We start from the raw sequence: 6,927 nt of genomic DNA, 5'->3' as shown, positions 1-6,927 counted from the left end.
CAACTAGCATATCATCTACATATAACATCAGAATAATATATGAATCATCATAAAAAAACTTGAAAGTAAATGCAATTGGCATAATCACTCCGTGTATACCCAACCTTAATGCTTATACCACTATCGAGGATATTGCTTCAACTCATAAATTGATTTCTTTAACTTGCAAACAAGACTCACATTGCCTACTTTCTTGAAACTCTCTGATTGTTGCATGTAGATTTTTTTATCTAGGTCTCCATGAAGAAATGTGGTCTTCACATCATGCTACTCTAACTCAATATCATGCATGAAAACCATCACCAACAACACCTAAATCGATGTGTGTTTCACAACCAGTGAGAAAACTTTATTATAATTAGATTCTTCTTTCTGCTAGAATTCCTTCGCCACCAATCAAACCATGATTTTTTTACCATATTTTCTTATGAAGTCTCTTTCTTTTTTAACACCCATTTGCACCATATAACCTTTTTGCCCTTGGGTAACTCCACAAAATTTCAAGTTTTGTTATTATAGAGCGACTTTATCTCTTCTATCATAGTCAACATTCACTTGTTGCTATCATTTGAGTTGACAACATTTTTATAGCATGATGGATCACTTACACCAACAGTTAGAATAAAGAAAACTATATCTTATTAGAGCCATGTGGGTCCTTCTTTCCTTGTTTATTACCAAGTTATAGGGTTATTCTTGCTCTTAAACCATTCTACGAGCTTCTTGAGAAGAAATCACACCCTTCATTGTTGGTGAATCAATCACATTCACCTCCACCTCCACCTCAACTGTCAGTTTATTTTCACCATCTTTCTTATTTGCTTTCACTATATGTTCCTCATCAAACACGTCTCTATTTATTATAACCTTATGAGAATTAGGATCCTATAACTTATACCCCTTCACCCCTTCTGATATTCAAGAAAGATGCATGGTTTTGACTTAACATCTAACTTGGAACGTTGTCCACTATGCACATAAATATAAGTAGGACATTCAAAGACTTTGAAAATAGAATAATCAGCTAGTTTACCACTCCATATCTCATTTGGAGTCTTGCAATTAATAACTTTAGATGGTGACCTGATGACAATAAACCAAACCATATTAATTGCCTCTGCCTAAAAGCTTTTCTCCAATCCTGCATTCAATCTCATACTGTGAGCCCTTTCTATAAGAGTCTTGCTCATCTTTTCTGCAAAATCATTATGTTGAGGTGTTTCTCATGTGATAAAGTGACAGGTGAGTTTCTTGTTTCTACAGAATTTCATAAACTTATTATACTTGTACTCTCCTTCATTATCCGACATAAAATATTTTATCTCTTTTTTTGACTATGACTACTTTTGCCTTTCACTGCATAATTTCAAGAATGTTTCTGCTTTATTATTCATGAAGTAGACCTAAACTTTCTTTAAGTAGTTATCTATGAATGTAATGAGATATTTAGCCCCACCATTAGATTTAATTGATTTAGGCCCCCATACATAGTCTAAGATGCCACAACTCGTATGCTTTGCAGTTTTGAGAGCAACCATGCATTGCTTTCTCAATACATAATATTTGCAAAAGTCTAGTTTGCATGACTTAACACCATTTAACAAGTTTTTTTATAAAGTTTTATCATACCGCTTTCACACATATGCCCTAGCCGCATATGCCAAAGTGGTGTAATCTATACTGGCCTCTGCATTGATGGTCACAGTTGCTTCACCTGAAACTATGTTCCCTATCAACCTATATAAGTTTTTTGTTAACTGGTCTTTCATGACTATCAAAGTTCATTTAGTTACCTTAAAAGTTTTATTTGCTAGAATCTTTCAATCACTTATATCTAAAACACCTAAAGAAATTAATTTTTTCTTAAGTTTAGATACATATCTCACACCAAGCCAAGATTTTTATCACCCAATCAAACATCTTAATTTTTACTGTTCCTATTAATGTGATCTTACACCCAACATGATTACTCACAAGAACAGAACCACCATAATAATCTCGATAGGTATCAAGCCAATCTCTATGTGGGCGCATATGGTATGATCATCCAGAATCCAAAACTAATGATATGTGAATTGATTCATACCTGCAAAAATTGAAAAAAGATTTGCACCATCATTTTCATTTATATTGGTTGCTACACTTTCTTGTTCTCAGCTCTTGCCCTTTTTTTCTTTCATGTCGATGTCCTCTTTGTGCTTCCTACAATATCTCTTCAAGTATCCCTCATTCTTGCAATAATAGCAAGTAAAAATGTTCTTTCTTCTCAACTTTGACCAATTCCTATTTCTAGGGTCCCATGGCTTCGATCTACCTTTTTCTTGACCTAAATCTCTTCTAACCAAAAGCATTTTTCCTTGAGGCCAATTAGTGTCAGTTTTTTTTTCTCATTCAATAAAAGAACCTCAGTAACCTCATCTAACTTAAAAGTTTTCATCTTGAATAAGAGTGAGATCACCAGATGATCATAGGATGGAAAAAGAGAGGCCAAAAGTAACAAAGCTTGATCTTCTTGTTCAGTTTTTACTTTAATACTCAACAATTGAGTCAATATTTTATTGAAGACATTTAAGTGATCTTATAAATTTGAGCATTTCACCATTTAAAGATCATATATTTGCTTTTTAGATAAAGTTTATTAGTCAACAATTTTGTCATATATAAACTCTATTATTTCAATCATAGCTTTATGGCAAAATCTATATTCATGACATTATAGAGGACATCATTTTCAATATTGAGTTGAATAGCACTAACCGTTATTTTACATATGTCATTACAATCATCATCAGATATATCCTTGTTTTTTTTTTACTTTTTCTATAGAAGGATTTAACCAGCCCTTATTGGGTCAAGAAATCTTTTACTCTACATTGCCATAACCCAAAGTTCATCTTCTATTAAACTTTTCAATCTCATACTTTACGCTTGACCCTTTCATTACCATCGTGAACAATCCCTAAGATTGAGTATCGCTTTTATACTAGTTCTTTAGCGCAAAAAATATGCAAATATATAATGCAATGAAAGAACAAGAAAATAATCATGTAATTAAGCACACACGACATTGAATTTACGTGGTTTAGCAAAATCACATACGTTTATGGAGAAAGTACGAGAAAAATCTTTATTGAAGCTGACAACTACATGATGTTATAAGGTTCTCAAGAACAAGAAGAAATACACTAATATGGATTACCTCTACTCATCAACAAGTTAAAACCGAAATCAGCAATGCCTTATTTCTCCTTGTTGCAATAAAAACAAACTGTTGTGAACAAGAACCCTCAAAGATCTCTCTTAAAAAACAAAATATTGAAACTATCATCCATACATCTTATATAGATTTCTAACACTTAATTTTCAAAACAAAGAAGGGAACATCGATACTTTAGGTTTCGTTGATAACATAAGAGAATGATTCTAAGTGGGTCCTATGTCTCATGGGGTAAGACAAAGCTAGGTTACCCTAACAATATATATTAATAAAACTAAATTTCTAAAATTATGGGAGTCGAAGTTTTGGGTTCTATTTTTGTGACATGACAAAACTTGAACCCAGTTACTAGGATCAACCCTAACAATGTCCTAACCCGACGAGTTGATAGCCCTGCATGTGCATAGTCCTTCACTTGGATAGGCCCCACCTAACACGAGAGTTGCTGACCCATGTTCATGTTCTTATTGATGCCGTTCATCACGATGAACGACATTCAAGGTGTGCATGACAGGCTGTCATGGGTGACCATAACCTGATCCGCATTCTACCAAATTGGACCCTGTTAGTCCAATTTGGATTCTTTTCCTAGATAAGACAAAGTATATGGACTCGGGAACTGTGCCTACTGAATTTTGGGTCCGTGGATATGACAGAATGCAACCCGTTGACAGATAGAAGAAAAAGAATTTCCTCAACAAGGAGTGGAGTTTTTGGAAGTTAGTGTCGTTTTGACTTGAATGGAATCTTAGGGCCAGTAATTCCTTATTTAGATTTGGATTTTGGACCCTTTCTAGTTGTCTCAAGTGGCATGGACTAGAAGCAGGGTAATCGAGTCGGGCCCATAAGATCCAAATAATGACGGGATCATGTCTGGTTTAGAACTTTATTAACCAGCCGAGTCCAACCAAAGATCTCATTAAGATTCACTTTCACGTAAAATCATGTAATTATTAAAAAAAAAATAGAGATTTACATGGTATTGTTATAATTATTCATACCAAATGTTGTCAGTATCGGCCGTATCGTATCAACATCTTCACTCTTGAATCACTTATTTTTTAATAAATATAAAAATACTTAAATTTATTTTTAATATAATTTTAATAGCTTTAAGACGTGTCATGCTCTGATTGACATGTAATATTATTTTTTATTTTTTTTCGCTGACCGATTCACCTGAATGGTTGGCCAAACAATACGGGGCCGATACCGATACCGATACTGACAACATTAGTTCATACCATTCAAACACATCTGCTTCCTAACATGATAGCTTATACCCTGTTAAATAAAGATGACTAGTTAGGCGGGGTAAGGGTTGAAAAAGGACAGTTATTGGATCATAAAACCAGCATTCTTAATACAAGACTAAAGAAGAGAGGGTGAAAAAAGAAGCAGGAATCGGCTAAGTGCCATGGGTATTTCTGCACTAGGTAGCTGTGGGCCTCAACCACTTAATTCTTCCTCTCGAGCCAGCCCAAGCTCGGCTCGAACCCGGCTCGTGTGCATCCCTACTTGCATGAAGTAAAAGATGTACACTCTAAATATTGAACTCTTGATATCCTTCAACATGAATGCTTTAAATCAATCTAATCTATGATCTCTCATAGGCCTTGCCGGCCGGATGCTCACCCAACCCTAATTAGCTGGCCTTTGGGGTTTAGGCAGACCCCCACCAGTTACTATTCAACCTACCACTGGGGTTTGAACCTGCAACATCCCAACACAAGGAGACATGCACTGACAACTCCTATCAACCACGCGGCGAGCCGTAGGTCTAGTTAGCTGGCCTTTGTAGGCGAGGAGGTTCTGGCCTGGCCATACATCCTCATGTGACCAAGCTCGAAAAACATTCATTGTAGATTGAAGTGTAGTTGAGTCCCACTTGTGGGACTGAAGAGTTGGATGGTATCTTGTAGGGCAATTTATTACATGATATTCAGGCAACATAGATCCCTAGGAGCCCCACTTCATCTTTTTCAATAAACCAACTTCTTGGTGATTGCAAAGTTATGACAATCAGTGATATTTCTATTGTCTTAACTTAAGATATAGGGTATGTTGCAGAAGATCTCCATTAAAAAACTACCAGTAGGAAGCCATTTGGTTCTCCATTCATTTCTTTAATGATTCCTTGAGCAAGTATCATGATCTTTGAGAAAATAGGGTGGATATCTAGGGATGCATGCACAAGGTTCGAACCCGAAACAGCTTAATGCATGAGGATCTAGATCGGAATGGGATCTGGAACAGCCAAAAATTGCAAAATCTCTAAGCTGGATCTGGCCCATTTGCATCCTTATAGATATCTCATATATATGGCATTTTCTTCTTTATCAGAAATGTGTTTGTCACCTGGGTTTAGGGTTTTGTTCTACGTTGCAAAGGCTTAACCCACTTGAATGAATTTGTACCGAGCCCATCTACAGCCTCAAGTGACACACCCTAAGGTCTAGTAGCTTCATGAACCGCATAAAAAGCAAGGGCACAAGAGCCCTACGCAATTGGTTATGTGGGTTGGCTTAAAGCCTTCAAGTTGAAGGATGTCACGAGTTCAATACCGGTGTGCCTATCTTTTATCGCAAGTTAGAAGCCAATTAGAAACTATCCCCAATGCGTGCAGGAGAGAGAGAGAGAGAGAGAGAGAGAGAGAGAGAGAGAGAGTACTTGTAGAGTTTTGCATCATGAGCACCGAAACATGGTTATCACCTGGGCTCAGCTTGTCTGGTAAGAGCAGTTAGTGCACGTCACCTTGTGTTGGGACTTTGCAGGTTCAAAACCCAATGGAATAGTTGTATAACTGGCAGACCCACTATTCTTTACTGGTGAAGATGCTCATGATCCGTACGGACAACCAAACCCCCCATTTCTTTATGCAAAGTTGATCGGGCAAATTACCAAAAGAGGCTCCTTGTGATTGGTAGGAGATGTCAGTGCACGTCTTCTTGTGGTGGGACGTTGCAGGTTCAAAACCCAGTGGTACGTTGAATGGTAGCTGGTGGGGGTCTGCCTAACCCCAGCTTGCTTTTTATAAAAATAAAAAAAAGTTGATCATGCAAATTAAACAAGTACTTAATTAAGGGTTGAGTACCATCTTTAACTTGGTGGATTACGACCCTTTGCTGAACGCCGTTGATCCCAGTGATGGATGGACGGCATCCCATCGCGCTGTACAAATGATTGATGCAAATATGGCCAAAAGCTTATGTAAACCCTCACCGAAGCGAGAAAAACCCTGAGCGGGGCCCCACAACCACATGGCTTACGTGCCTTACTTCTGAAAGCTAATGACACACCCGTGCGTCGGTGGGGTTTGATGGGTGCCTTCATCTCAGCGCCTTTTTAACCACCTTGCTGGCCATGCGGTGGCAGTTTACCAAATCCAGTTTTTAGTGTAAATTAGGGATGGCAGTGGGGCGGGGCGGGGGACAAGGTCTCCACCCCAGCCCCGCCTCAAGATTTTATCCTCCACCCCCGCCTCCTCCCCGGCCGGGAATGGATTTTATCCTCCATCCCCGCCTTCATCCCCATTTCATGTCCTCCATCCCCGGTTCAAACGGGGATGAGGTGGGGCGGGGATATTGCGGGGAAAAGTGGTCGGGGCGGGGAAAAGTGCACGTCCATCCCCGCCTCCACCCCCGGACGGGGATGGATTTTAACCTTCGTCCCCGCCTCCATCCCCTTTTCATACCCTTCATCCCCGGTCC

This window comes from Nuphar pumila, chromosome 11 (genome assembly GCF_984573655.1).
Source record: "Nuphar pumila chromosome 11, dmNupPumi1.hap1.1, whole genome shotgun sequence".
Taxonomy (NCBI): domain Eukaryota; kingdom Viridiplantae; phylum Streptophyta; class Magnoliopsida; order Nymphaeales; family Nymphaeaceae; genus Nuphar; species Nuphar pumila.
This window is presented reverse-complemented; position numbering follows the sequence as displayed.